General features: G+C 40.8%; 1 protein-coding gene across 9 annotated transcripts in view; it reads right to left on the bottom strand.

Moving 5' to 3' along the window:
- Window positions 1-14,887, bottom strand: part of sox6 (SRY-box transcription factor 6) — a 152,265-nt gene extending 137,378 nt beyond the window's left edge. For 5 of the 9 annotated variants that reach the window (XM_074616674.1, XM_074616702.1, XM_074616706.1 and 2 more), the window contains exon 1: window positions 14,607-14,887. The gene's annotated coding sequence lies outside the window, so the exon portion shown is untranslated. Of the gene's footprint in view, window positions 1-12,287; window positions 12,387-12,920; window positions 13,113-14,606 lie in introns of those variants that run through there. The other 4 variants (XM_074616692.1, XM_074616708.1, XM_074616683.1 and 1 more) reach the window with 4 other exon arrangements.
- Window positions 14,888-15,332: the final 445 nt, after the last annotated feature.

The following is a 15,332-nucleotide window of genomic DNA, read 5'->3' as shown; positions in this document are numbered from 1 at the left end:
CTAGAGCAGCCACTGGTTTCATTTTTAACAAATTGTATTTTATAAACTGATCATATGTTTGTTTTTTGTAACTAATAACTGTATCGGTCAAATAAATGTGGTGGAGTAAAAAGTACAATATTTCCCTCTTACATGTAGTGGAGTATTAAGTAGCATAAAATGGAAATACTCAAGTAAAGTACACATGCCTCAAAAAAACAGGGACTGTGATAAATGCAGATCCCACTGTCATGATTGCATAAAGAAAGCAAACTTTTTACTCAGATTTTATGGTGGTGTGTTCTTTATACTATGACAGTTTTCCTAAAATTAGATTAAAAAAAACGCAATATATAGCAACAGTATCACAATATATGACAATATATTGAATCGTAACCCCTTTATCATGATACGTATCGTATCATCAGATTCTTACACGTCACACACCTCAAAATTGTACTTAAGTACAGTACTTGAGTAAAAGTACTTAGTTACTTTACTCCACTGAGGAAACCTTAGTAGCATGTAACATAGTAGATAAAGTCTTAAATGGGCTGCAGTGTTCTCAGAAAAGGAAGGACTACAGTTGAACATTCATGTTCAATCATCTTTATCTTCCATTCATATATCTCAACACTCTACAGAATAACAGCACTGTGCTGCATGTTTCTCTGCATCCTGCTAAAAAGTGATATATAAAAAAGTGATCCAATTTGTGGTCTTTCTTCTCTGGTGGAATACTAAACACCAATAACTCCATTTACTTGGGAAAAAAATGACTGAAATCTTGACTAAGATTTAACAGTGATATAAATAAAAGAAACTGAAGTGAGGCATGTGTGGCCGTGGTGTAAATCTGATACCGATCGGGGGCACATGCTTTGCTTTGGCTCCACAGGCCCCTGTACAGCCATTTTAACAATTAACATTATAACCTCTGTTTTTTTCTTTTTATTTACAGTTGCGGAGGTCATTTGTCTTTTTTTTTAAACCCACAATTAATAGCAGCGTTTGCAAATGCAAATGAGTCCATTTAGGGGGAGGGAAAATGATCAGTTTGAGAATATTTCTGCCTTCTTAATCTTCTTAAGAGGGAAATGATTTAAAAGGAGGACACAAATCTCCAGTGACATGGCAGGAACTGTAGGGCACTTTCCTCTCTCTCTCTTTCTCTCTCTCTCTCTCTCCATTCTCCCTTTCTCATCTCACTCATGTCTCCCTCCCGCCCCCCCATCCCCATTTCTCTCCTCCTAATTTACCTCTCCCCCCTAGTTGCCCTGTAGGGGTGGAAGGGCCAGGAGTGAAGGGACGAGGGGGCGAGAGCAGGGCTCTGCTTGGCTTGTCCCCCCCAGAGGAAATAGATGTAGTGTTTGAGCAACTGATCACTGCTATAATTGAGTTTAACACTCCTTTTCTGGATTAAAAAAAAGAGCCTTTCAAATGAAAGGTCAAATTACCTCTACAGTCAGGCAATAAATAAGTCAAACAAGGTAAGAGGTTCCTGCCAGCATATGTTAGTGGCAAATTTAATTAGCAGGAAAAACAGGAGGCTCTTCCATTCCCTACTGCACTGAACAAAAGCAGCATCGGAGTAGAAATTGTACAGCAAAGGAATGAAAATATATCACTTAATTAATCTCATCGTTTAAACTCACAGAGCATGTATCTAACTAACTACATCGGTGTGAAGGTATATGAACTAGGGGTGTGAGAAAATATGAAATATGTCGATATTATGTTTTGTGATACTGTATCGATTCTCAAAAACACTATTGATGTTTAATTAATAGTTTACATGCAAAGATTAACTCAATCAATACTTTATTTCATTTGCAAAGATATGCACCCTCTCAGTGAATGTGTCCTCTCAAAGTAGTGTTATGATGTTGGATGTTACAGAGACTGATAAATGCAAATGCAGATCCCACTGTTCTGATTGCATAAAAAAGTTAAACAAAATGTACTCAGATTTTATGCATGATGGTGTGTTCTTTATACTATGACAGTTTTCCTAAAATTAGTTTTTAAAAATCGCAATATATTAAATTGTAACCCCTATATATCGTATCACCAGATTCTTGCAAATACACAGCCCTAATAAATTACAAACACCCATAATTTCAAGAAATCCAGCCTTAATATTATAATATCACCAAGATATCTACAGAAATTTTGCAAATAATCAAATTGGGGGGAAAACTTGAGTCTGGATAACATTCTTGGTCTTTAGTCTGTACTAGGGATGCACCGATACTGGATCGGATAACGGGCCGATACTGACTCAAATAGCTGGATCGGGAATCGGTGACAATGGGGCCGATCTATTCAATTCAATGTTTGTATAGTGTATACATTATATACTGTAATTTCAATTCCTGTTTAAGTTTTGATCAATTTGTTGCTGCATTAAAAAAGGTTTACACTTAAATTGAAATTCCTGTTAATTCTGAAGATTTTTATTAAGTTGCCGGTGTACGATTTATCATTTCAATAATAACATTTAAATACATTTATATCTATATATTTATTGGTCACATTTTGTTTTACAAAGTTAGGAAAGCAATGTTTAAGTCAAGACTGATGTTGCCTTTCACATAAAAGATTGATCCCAGTCACTTCCACACAGTGAGGCATACAGCTTTTTAATTAAACACTGGTATTGGATCGGTACTCGGCATCGGCCGATACCCAAAGCCCATGTATCGCTATCGGTATCGGGACTGATAAAGTCGGATCAGTGCATCCGTAGTCTGCACACTTTTTAATGCATGTTTCCCCTCATAATGTAAGGTACCCTATAGGCCCATTGTCCATTGATTGCAGCTCAAGGAAAGAAAATGTATATAAAGTACAACTGCAGTCTGGACTGGAGGCTCAGAAGGTGGCTGAGCAACGCACAGAACAAGGGAAAAAGAGAGAAAGAGAGAGAGAGAGAGAGAGAGAGAGAGAGAGAGAGAGACACAACACTGCTCTACACCCAACCAGCTACAATGTGGCCTTTGTGACATAATGCACTCTGCACAGCAGATTGTGGAAAATAATCCAAAATTTACTGGTTCGCATATCCAGCAATAACAACTGACATCACAACCTGTGCCATATATGCCATGTTTCTGGGCACATTTTTACATTTAGTGGAGAATGAGGGGGGTAAGGAAAACATCGTCAAGCAGTTATTATATTCCCATCATGTCCTGGGAGCCCATTACAGCATGGCACCGGCAACGGTAAAAGTGAGAAGCTCAGCGGGCTGAGGCTACAGGCACTTAGACTCACAGTACAAACCTACTGCACACTGTTAACTGCTGCAGAAAGATGGAGTTCAAACAAACACTTTGCACCTACAGATTATGTGTATTTAAATCCTGGTAGTCATTAAGGTTTACTTTTCCCCTTCAAGTGTTTAGTTGGCTTCCATGTGCTACCATTAGGCCGAGCACCTTCAGGTGTCTTTGCGCTAAAAAAATAATGAGGAGAAGTCAGTAGAAGAGCAGGAGGAAGAGGCTCTTTGGTGTTGCTGGCCAGACAATACAAGGTTGGCGTTAACCGTGCAGAAAACACGACAGGTGGGTCACATGAAAGATCAGTGTGTTTTCTTCACTTGCCCAACACATGCTTCTCATTATTCTACAAGAAAACCTGACATTGCTCCAAGCAAAAGAAAAAGACGGCCCTCCACGGCCACTACCGCTCACCGCAAACTAGTTTTCAAGTGTATCTTACATTACATACGAGTATACATTTTGAAGCCGAGCATGCTTTGAACGTTCCATTGGGACAAAATGAAAATGTAAATAGATTAAGTTGCGTGTCCAAACATGCAATAAGTGCTGCAAGGTAAGTATGATCTATGTAATAAAAAGAAAAACACTTCAGAATTCTTTTTCTCGGAATATAACAGACGTAAATTTCAATTGAGTGAGCTCAGCAGACTTTTAAATAAAACTGGTTCCCACAACCTTTAGAAATGTGAGTTAAAATGTACGCTGAATAAAACATATAAATAAATGTGCTGAAATATGGGACTTCCATCGAGCTAAAAAAAAAAAAAGATCCACAGCTGTACCACTTCAATTTTTAAATGGCAAAATAATATTTTCAAAGAACTGCCATGGACCGAGTGTGTGTGTGTGTGTGTGAGTGTGTGTACATGTATGTCCATATAGCCATGTGTGTGTGCATGCCTGCTCTCCACAACAGCCCCCTAAACGTGGGTTTTTGGGCCAACTGCAGCCTCACAGTAAAATGTTGAAATTGGAAAAAATATTACCCTTCTTTCTCTTGAATAGCCGAGAGATAAGCACCCTTTAGCAATGAAGCCAGTGGGGTTTAAGCTTATTATGAATACCTCTCAGAGCGCAGAAGCATGTACTGTAGAAATCAAAGGGAGTAATAGGCAGGTAAGCCTGTGTCATTTTAAGGAGGAAGTCAGTTGTGAAATTGTAAAATCGCAAAGGCCCTGCTGACAATCTCCTGCCCTCAGAACACTCCCATAAATGATTTCTAATGGCGGTGGCTATCACATATCGGAAAAAGTTAGAAGTTTGTGAGGCGAGAAGAAAGAATGCGAATCTCTCAATTGATGAAGACTAATAATAATGAGACCGTTTGATTAAACAGTACTGAAGTTCACAAGAATGTGGGATTCTTCGCTCGTGCCCTAAGCTTCCTAAAGTAGACCTGGCTTTGCAGAACATTCCTCATGGTTTCATGTTCAATTGGCTGTGAAAGTCTGCAGCGTTACATGCCGGACAGAAACCATTAAAAAAAAAAACTGAAGTCATCTTCATTTTTTTAATTATGTTTTGGCTGCTCATCAAATTTTTTAAAGTCCTACATGAAGCAAAAAAAACAGCAGCTGTAAGGTTACAGAAGCATATTCATTTGTGCATTTTCTGCCTAATAGCTCAAGTTGTAAAGCTCCTCTGCTGTAAAGATGATATCACAACACGAGTGCTCTGAGGCAGCCCCAACTCCGTAGAGCTCACATATTCTACAAAAGGCACACACACACGCACACAAAACACACACACACACAAAACACACACACACACGGGCTAATACATACTGTCTGAATATTCATCCATGTTTCCACATCATCTGCAGGTCTCCTAATCACAGTCACTTCCCCTTTAATCACAGGGCTCTAATTAGGTCCTAATAAACCATTTTGCCATCCTCTTGGAGCGCCTCGGTGTCACTCACACATCAAACCAAGAAATACTACATTAAGGGGGCTGTCAAGCTCAAAGGAAAGCTCCTCCAGCAGCGGCGATACAGATACTGCAGGCACACCCTCTTACACTAATTGAAATTATCGAAAGCTCCGCTTACATGTGACACTTGGCCGTGTCTGAAACCGTGGCCTGAAGTAGAGCAGTCGAAAGCATGACGGTTGTGCCAGCACCGAGGCTCTACTGCGTTCTCTGATGTCGGGTAATTGTTTAAACCTGAGTGGATATGGCACAGGGCCTCATGCTGCCTGTTCTGCCAAGAGAAGAAGAAAAAAAAACTCTTGCTAGCACTTTTCTCCTCTGTTTCTTCTTCTTCTATTCTAATTCAGTCCAGCATTGGTCTTCAGGGAAAGCCTCAATGATTCCATGTTCATCTTGGAGAACCAGTGTTGGGGATGATGATCACTGACCACAAGTTGATAATGATGACTGTTTAATTAGAAGCCTTTCTTTGGCCTGGCCACAACCCAAACTCCTCCACCCTGCAGATGGTAACCAATAAATTTAGCTTTGCTGAGGATGAGGAGGAACATTGTACCTCCCCAGTTTAACCCTCAACCCCACCCCTAACCAAGGACATAAAGCCTTTCTCCTCACTAACACAAAAAAAAAGCGCAGCCGTAGGCCGGCTGCACGTGCATATGTAAGAGCAACAGTGTCTTCTACAATCTATGTTCATATGCATCTAATCTAATTCTCATTTTTTTTATTCCATCTGTTTAAGACATTTTTCAGTTTTTTATTAACATAAAACCTTTACATTGAACGTTGCAAAGAGTTTACCGTCAATGATCCTCTTTGGTCTTTGCTACTCCTTGCAACTAAAAGCATAATTAAATTTTTTATGGTTATGTTTTGTCAACTCAAAGCACTTGGTAAGACTCAGAGAAACACTGTGGTCATGGTAAGCACATTATGGTTAAGGTTGGGAAACTAAAACACTTCGTTAAGGTTGGCAGCAACATCATGCGCATGGTAAATATTCAAAAAGTCAACTGTGACGGGATGCAAAACCCCAGGCTCCAGCGTAGAGGTCACGTGCCTGCACGGCCTCCTCCCTGGGACTTTACACTGCGGCACAAGAACGTAACTCTGCGAACAACAAGCTTTGACAGTGAACGTAAATCGCCATTGCAAATTAGCTGCATATGAACATAATTGCAGGAGGGTTAGGGTTTTGAGGTCATTTGTATATATAAATATATATTTGTATGCAGTCTTCAGGGTCATTAATTGTGGTCGCATCATATTCCAGCAAAAGCAAAAAAGATTCATCTCTTTCTAAATCTAAACATTTTTTGCTCCTTAATACTTGTTCCACAATGTCATGCCACTCCTCAGCAAAGTTTTTTTTTGTAGATTTTACAGATCGTCTTGTCTAGTGGAAAAAAGAGTGAGTGTGACTGTTGCTCAGACGGGATGACCCCTCCCATCATCCTCTGGTCCCCCTCAGCCCAGCGCTCACCCACCTCCTGTCATTCAGACAAGCCTCCTCCCAGAGGTTCCTACACCCGTACTGCATGGCAGAAACAGCCCTCTGTGTGTGTGTGTGTGTGTGTGTGTTGTATGTGGGCGGGTGGCGTGTGCCAGAGTGGCTATCCCCTCAGATTGTCAAAGAGGCTCATGGGAAATTTACTGCATGGGCCAAACCACAGGCTTTCTCTATCATTTCAGCAGATTTCTCTTTTTTAGTTCCATTCAAAAAAGTGATTATCACAGACGGTACTTTGTTTTTTGTGCTGCGAGTACCGCTCTCTGGGCTTCCCTCACCATGTAGCTGCACTTTGCTTATAAAAATGTGCAGCTGACTGGACCAGTTTTAGTCCCTGCAAAATGTTTCCACTGTTTCTAAAGCGTGTGTGTTAATTCATAAACCCTCAAAGAAACGAGCGAATGGCTGTTAATTCAAATTTGGTTTAAGCCGAAAGTTCATATTTTCCAACATTAGCGTTTCTGTTGTGGTTATATTATGGTACAAGTGATGGATAAAGTTGCTCCAGTACCCACCATGCACCAGAAAGTGAGAGTAGGAAAATGTGCCATTTGGAAACAAATGAAAGGGGAAAAGTCAGCCGCTGCTTCGATGCTATACGGCGTATATATTTCCACCCAATAAGTACAATAAGTATTCTCAACCACCTTGAAAATACATGTTTTACCCCCGTGAAAAATTCACTGTGTGCGGGTCAGGAGAAAAATCAATCCAGTTTGATCTCCTTACACATCACCAGACGGGTCTGAGGCAACATGAACACTAACATCATTATTTGTGCAGAGTCTTTAGTCTCAGAAAGTCTGCTCTTAACCCATCTTTTCACCAACAGGGTCTAAACACCCCCCCCTCCCTTTACTCCGAGAGAGAGAGAGAATAACAAAGACAGACAGAGAGCGAGAGAACGCTTGTGGTCGAGTCTGCTGAAGCCATTTTCTCATAATGCACATTAAGGGCAAAGCCTTGTAACACATCCAAGTCAGTGTAAAAAGACATTATTCAGAGAGGAAACAAAAGACCTAACAAGAGACGCTATGGTTAACTTCATCAAAACTTTAGCCACAAGACCCTTTCCATCTATCCCCCCCACCCACCCTCCACCCTCCACCCTCCGTCTTTGTCACTTTGATTTATTTTTGGCATCGTGCATTAGCATTTTTCCACAGGAAAAACTGTCGGGAATCTGATTTCTGGCCCAATACGTCCTCTCTTTTCCATAACTTCCTCGCCTGTTTTAGATGTCACAGTAGCCGCTCCATGATGCAAGTGGTTGATCGGTATTTGTTTCCATCCAAAGAGGGCAGACACACACACACACACACACACACATATACAATATCTGGAGAGAGCTTGGAATTCAAGACAAAGACAAAGTGTTTTTGTTTTGAGGCCTGTCTTCAACAATGTAATGAAATCACCAAGTTAAAGCTGAACTGAGGTTTTAAAATCAACATTTAGAATTAGTGAAAATATGTAAGATACGGTGTCTCCGACCAATCTTCGCATTTATGCAATTACATGGCGGAGGTTCTCTCGATGAAGTCAAACCTCTGGTATTGTATTTATACTCGCACTTGTCAATCAAACCGGAGAAGCCAAATATCCGGAGCAGCCTAAATAGCTCATCACGGCCACGTCACTTCAGCGCATGCTAAAGACGACACCACATAGTATCGTGTTCAAATCACACGTCTCAAGAGTGTGGACACAAATACACACTATGTACGAGCACACAGAAACTACGTTGCCAATCTGATCTGAAAACAGTCGAACGCCAACAAAACGGCTCCGGAGCACGGAGTAAAGAAGCCAGAATGGCTGGCTTAGACACAACTATGGAGCATATTTTACATCTCATGTCAGATCAAGCTGGCAGATACCGAGCCGGCTGTCAACCTCCACCAACTGGATAATGTCTAATCATTCAGCTTTCACAGACAGTGGAGACCTGTGTAACACTGGATACAAAAATAACTGCTGCCTTCAACGGGGTTATTCATAACAAATAGGAAATTCAAATACGGTATGTGCTCCAGGCCATAATTCTTCTTCTTCTCCCTTTTGAGAGGATGAGGGGTTTTAAGGCCTTCTTTCACATTATGTCGTGTTGGCTCAAGTGAGTCCTTTAACTCTTCCTCCAAGGCAGTGGCTTGCCCATGGGAGGACCTCATCCAAGCACAATGGGGGAATGAGGGGATGTGGGGGGGGGGTCACAAGGAAAAGGCTTGTTGTGACGCTTTTGTGTGAAAGCAGCGCAAAAGCCCACATTACACTAATCTCTTTTCCCTTGTTCACTCACAAGACACAATCTCAGGTCTTCAGAGCTTCTCCAATTCTAGCAGGACGGAAATCACTCGGGGCAAAAGATCACAGCTTCTTCCTCTTTTCTTTTTAAAAGAAATAATCCCATCATTCAGCAGCAAGGTCACCCAAACAAACACATGTAGGCCATATATCTATCTATCTATGAAAAGTTGATAAATAAGCATCATTTATCTGCGGCTTAAATAGAAGGTTAGTGTGACTGCAGTCAGTGAAAGCTGCTACCGAGTCAAAGTGAAAAAAATAATAATTAATGCACGGCTCTCTCAAACTGTAGCTAACAAAATGGTTGCCGCAAAGAAAAAAAAAGAAAAGAGAAAAAAAAACTGGCGTTTGGATTGTGTACTCAAATGTCTGCAGAAGGAACATGGACCGACATGTGTTTGTTTAAAATTCAGTTTCAACCACCTGCACTCTTTTCACACAACCTGACAGTTCTCAGCCTCGGTCCATATGCTGCATGTGTGTGTGTGTGTGTGTGTGTGTGCGTGTGTGTGCTCATGCTTGTGTCCCCATGCCAGGGAGGGAGAAAAAATGTGTGTGAGTGTGTGCGTGTGTGTGTGTGTGTCTGTACATGTGCAGGGACTCTAAAATCCACCACATTTTAATTACTGCCCGGCTGCACTGTGTGGCTCTTTGATATGGAAATAAAGGCAACCGTCTTCACACAGCCACTGTACAAATCTTCATCTGATTCATAAAAAACAATGAGCCCGACTAATTCCTCCACCTGATTACAGTCCCAGACCTGTGTCATGAAACGCGCGGCCACCAAGGCCCCGCCAATTAATTCTACATATTTATGTGTGATTTAAAAAAAAAAAAAAATCAACAGAGGCTACTTACCATAGCCTGGACTGTTGCATTTTGAAGTCAAAGTTAATTATGCACAACTATGCTATGGACTAAAAGAAAATGTCCAATTATTTTGAGAAAAACATTTTCTTCGGGAGAGGGAATGATACAGATCAAAATGGGCCACTTAGGTTACTTGTGCAATTATGCAGTTCCTGTGAAGATACACATATTTAGATTTTTTTTCCCTTCATCTGTAATCCTAATGTCAGCAATACTGTTCACTTACAGCAGCCAGAGGGACACAGAGAGCTAATAGAGCAGAAAAAAACTGCCCCTGTCCTTGTCGATGTTCAGTAAGTGCTGGTGCACATAGGTGCTATTTGTTTCTAAATAAAACGTACTCAAGTTTGACCTTTGACATTAAAGGAATCTGGATGAAATTCAAATGTAAAAGCTTGCGATTCAAACAGCTCACACTGTCTCCTATTAATAATAGGCTCTATACTTGCTCACAGCTTTTCATGTCAGAGGGTGACTTGGTGGAGGTGGAGGTGATGCCTCACTGTCTGTTCCTGATGACTCAGTTGACCACCGATTTCATCACTATTTCTCCTCTACGACAAGTGACAATGGTGCGAACTGAGAAAAGCTGAAATTTCCTCCCGTGCAAGCACAGATCCACTCTATCCAGACAGAACACATCTGCACCGCACGGCTTTCTTTAAGCCACGAAGCGTCAAGAACCAAATCTACCCGATGCACTTTGGTGTACGGAGGAGGAGGTATGCATTATACATAACACTGTGCAACGCCTAACCACAGTGTCGCGTGAAGGAAAATTAAGCATCATGACAGAACATGTTACTGACTTGTTACAGAAACTTATTGTTGAAGGGGGACAAATTGCAAAAAGAAAGCTATGGCATGTTCCCATCAGTTTTGATCATTGTTGAAATATTCTCCAGCAAATTAGATAACACTTAGAAAGACAGATGTCACAACATGTGCTGCCACATTTATTATCTCCTGCGGTCCTCCACCCTTCTGCTGGCCCCCCTCCTCTACCTTTACCAGGCCTGCTGTTGTTTACTTCCTCTCATCTTGTTTATCATCAGGTCTCAGCCGCTTTCTCCACGACCACGGAGAGACGGAGACTAGTACCTGTGCACCCGTCAGCCACCCCCCTCCACCCTCCTTCTATAGCTCCACTTTCACTGCCCGCATCCCGGCAGCGTCCTGTCACCCGGAACAAAATAGTTGTCTTTCTGCAGAACCCAGTATATATATATATATATATATATATATCTATGTGGAAATATAACGCCATGTGTAAGGTCTCAGTTATGCGGTCTAAGAGACAGAGCGGCTTCTTGGATTTTTGATGTTTCAAATCAGAAACAACTGTTTATCTGTGTGAAGAATGAAAACGTTCTCTTGCAAAATATCTGGGAGAGGGAAAGTATCACTCATGCATGCACACATGCCAAGCCGGCGTACAGGGGCTCACACACACACACACACGCTCACACTCATACACTACAATAATAAATCGATGACAGTTTTACAAGAATTTAAAATATCTAGGAGGTCTGGAGAGATTGCTCTTCAGAATGTTGTATGGAATAATCTACAATATTACACATATTATTAATATTGTTTGTGGCTCTATCTGCAACTGACAACACATCACTATTATCTATAATCCCATTGCAGAATTATAGGTGTGTGAAATCAGCTCATCGTGAGCTGGAATTGGTTGTAATTTCAACGATTTCTGTTCAGCAGTGTAAAAAAAAAAAAAAACGTTGTAATGAAACCTACAGAAAGCAGCACTTTCATTTCACATCACTGTGTGGCGTTAAGAGAAATAATATTTGATCTTTGACCACTTTACCAATATAGATCTGCGAGCATGACGCTGATGAAGGGACTTTTTACTTTTGAGTTGTAATAAAATTCCCAGTAGGTAGAAAACATCTGCTGTTAAATTATCAGATTCACTTCCTGTGTAAATAGCATCAACCAAAAGCATGATCAATAATCAATGAGCACATGCAAGGTTAAATATAGAAATTATCACATAAAGTAGATTTCTTTTTTAATCTTTCTTTCCTACCTTTTCTTTGATCCCACTAATTGCTGGTACTAAGAGCTCAGTTTTAACAAATCCTATACCTTTACATGATGAAGCAGAGCCACAAGTCAGTTTACGTCAAGGAACTCAGTCTAAACTGATTTCAAGATGGGCTCATTCACAACATTTCCAAAAGAAATAACAAAAAAAGCTCTTATCTCAATGTATGATGATGAAAAAAATAATGATTCTCAGCAAGCAAAGTTGCAACACTGGAGAGACATTGGACTTGGACAGAGTGCAGGATATGTTTAGACAAGTGAGCCAGGTGGCTTCTGCCTTCATGCCAAAAAATGAAATAGTCCTAAAAAAAAATGTTTGAACTTACTCAGCGAGTCTATATCTTTTACGCTGACTCCAGGTTGGAAATGCTGCTTTTCTTTCTCAGTCTTGCAAAAAGCTCAAGATCCACCCAGCAGATTTAGTCCTTGAAAATACAGAAAATGTTGCAAGGCCAGTCAGTGTGAAATATGATATTATTGCCCTGCAAGTTCTGTTTAAGGATCATGTACCAACAAATTGCCAAGTCTTTAGTTTGTGATTAATGTTTAAATCAGCCACAATTACTGCGAAATAAAAAGCACATCTGTCCAGAGGCAGCAGTGATTAAACAGCAGGAATTATCTGAAGGGATGTCTAAATTATAGGAACATTTATCCTATTATTAAAATGCACATTTAAGCTGGAACAAGTGTAGAAAGGAAGGTGATTAATTAAGATTCTCTCATGCATAAAAAAAAAGAAATAAGTGAGATGTGTTAAATAAGAGCTGAGTGCGGTTGAGTGCGGTTGTGTGGCATCCACGCCGCTTTTCACTGAGACACGTTGAGCTGCACAAGACAAACTCTCGTGGAGACAGAGCCGAGTGTCTCTGTATAGCGAGCAGGACAATGTGCTGAATGGGCAGTCTAATTATAAATGTGCCATTTAGACTCGCGTTTGGTCTCCACAACCTCCTTACCTTATGAGGAAAACCTGCTCCTCAGAAAGACAAAATAGCACCGGGGGTAAAAACTTTCCTGCGACTTCACCGCGGAGGGATTTTTTTACCCGGCAAGGTGTTTTATGTTTCAGGGAAGTTTAAGGAGAGATAATTGTCATTAATTAGCTACAGGTGTGGTCCAACAAAACGCACGTGCTCTCTGTGTTTGATGAATAGAAGAAATAGAAGAAAGAGACAAGTGAGCGATTCAATTTAAGAACGTTTTTTCCAGTGCTGTCAGAGCTGTTTCTCTTCTTTTGGAGATGTTATTTTTGTGCGTAATTTTGGAAAACATCAAAAAACAAAGGGGGCCATCTCCGCGCTGCCAATATCATACTGATATTTCACTTAATCTCACATTTATAATAAAGCTGGAAAATGATTTATTAAGTTTGTGCAACATGAATATTTCCTAATGGACAATATATATATATATTTTTTGTTTTTAAAATGATTTCCCAACACTACAAAAAAATATATATCTAAACTCTAATTATTCTATTTAAAGGTCCAGATGATTATTTTTCTGAATTATCTTAATGTCTAAAAAATATGTCTAAATGTAAGCAAACAATTCATCCTTAAGTTTCACAAGAGGAGCTCTCTCTGTGTGTGTGTGTGTGTGTGTGTGTTCAGCGCTTTTCAGAGACTTAAATAGAAAACTGCTCAAGTCCATCTTCTCTAAATGGACAAGACCGTGCGATTGTTGAATTTAATTTATGGCTTATGCATTCTTTAGAGGTCAATTCCTCTGACCTCTCGAGAAAGTTAAGGAAGAGCAGATTCCCAGGCTGCTGCTGCTGCACGGGGGCCACAAAACTGGCTTTCTGGCATTACAAAAATAATCTGAGAAAAATGTATTTTTGGGGTGAGCAAAGAAGAGCCCCTGGATGTAAAGGTGTAATGAGACAGCTGAGCTTCAGATAAACTTCACATGCAGAGACACACAGAGAGAGAGGAAACGTCGCTGTCAACGAAGAGTACCGCTTTGTGGACAGAAGCGAAACTGCCACCAGCACCCAGACAGAAAGTTACGGGACAATGTCAACACAAACACTAAAAGCGCTGTCAACCTTTTAAATAAAACAGAATAAAGTAAGAATCGCCACTTTGTTAGTGTGGTTTTGGTGAGTGAACGTGTTATTATCGGTCCGGCTCGCTTCCACTCAACTGAACTGTGTCCGCTCGCTTCACGCTGCTGGAATATAGAACAGAAGAATAGAATGTGATTTCAAACCTTCCAAAAGATGTTCCAGAATGTCTCAGAGTTTAGTTGTGTTCGAAGTTAAGATGTTCGAATTTAACGCAGAATTCTGTGTTGCGCCTCCGGAGCCGAGCAGCATCTCTCTCTCTCTCTCTCTCTCTCTCTCTGGAAACTCCGCTTGTTTTGGTGAAAAGCGACGCGTCAAATACTAAAAAAGCAATACTGGAAGTTTGACAGTCATTCACCTCGTTGCAAAAATGCAAAATAACGCGTAAAATAACTTTCTAAAGAATTGTTTTAAAGGCGAAAATGCTGCGCGCAACTGTGCCGGAACAGCTCTCTGACTGTCTGACAGCGCGCTCCACTTTTAGAGAACCAAAAGCAGTAAAAAGACACACACAAGGTGAAGAATATGAGGAGAACACAGATATACAGCATGTTGAAAAAGTAGTTGAGTTTACCTTGATGATCTGAGCCGTGGAGATATGTGTGCGTCCTCTCTCTCCAACCGTGCGTAAAACACTATAGCAGACTAACAGGCTATATACACTTTGTAGAGAAAAAGGATCACTGAGCTACTATCTGTTGAGCGAGAAAACTTAACTCACACGGGGCCATATGAGGGGATCCCGTATATACACTGTGAAGTTCAGCTGTCCACAACTACAAGTAGCTTCTGTTGTTGTTCGCCTATCTGTTATCTGTCCCTCTCTCTTTCTCTTTCTCTCTCTCACACTCAGACAAGAGAAGACGATGGGCAGAGAGCTGCTGTCAATCTTGGCAATCAATGCGCGCAGCCATGTCGCAAGTATTCAAAGCATTTCCCGTCGTGCAACATCAGAAAGTGAGTGGCCAGGGCATTGATCTGAGGAAGGCAAAGAGGCAGGACTCCCTCTCTCACCCTCCCTCCTCCTCCTCCTCCTCTTCCTCCCTCCCTCCTCCTCCTCCCAGAGAGAGATGCGAGAGAGAGAGAGAGAGAGAGAGAGAGAGAGAGAGAGAGAGAGAGATTTGTGGTGAAATAAAAGTGGAGACAGGGAGGATGGTTGTAACTGGCCGCAGTTTAGTCCGTTTATAATAAGCTTATTATACTTAAATGAGCATCACTTTACAGGTGCAGCCACTGCAAAGTCCCAAATAGAGATGATACACTTTTTCTTCTTTTAGCGACATTTATTTTGTTTTAGGAC

The sequence above is a fragment of the Sebastes fasciatus genome, chromosome 2 (genome assembly GCF_043250625.1).
Source record: "Sebastes fasciatus isolate fSebFas1 chromosome 2, fSebFas1.pri, whole genome shotgun sequence".
In the NCBI taxonomy this organism is placed as follows: Eukaryota; Metazoa; Chordata; class Actinopteri; order Perciformes; family Sebastidae; genus Sebastes; species Sebastes fasciatus.
This window is presented reverse-complemented; position numbering and strand designations above follow the sequence as displayed.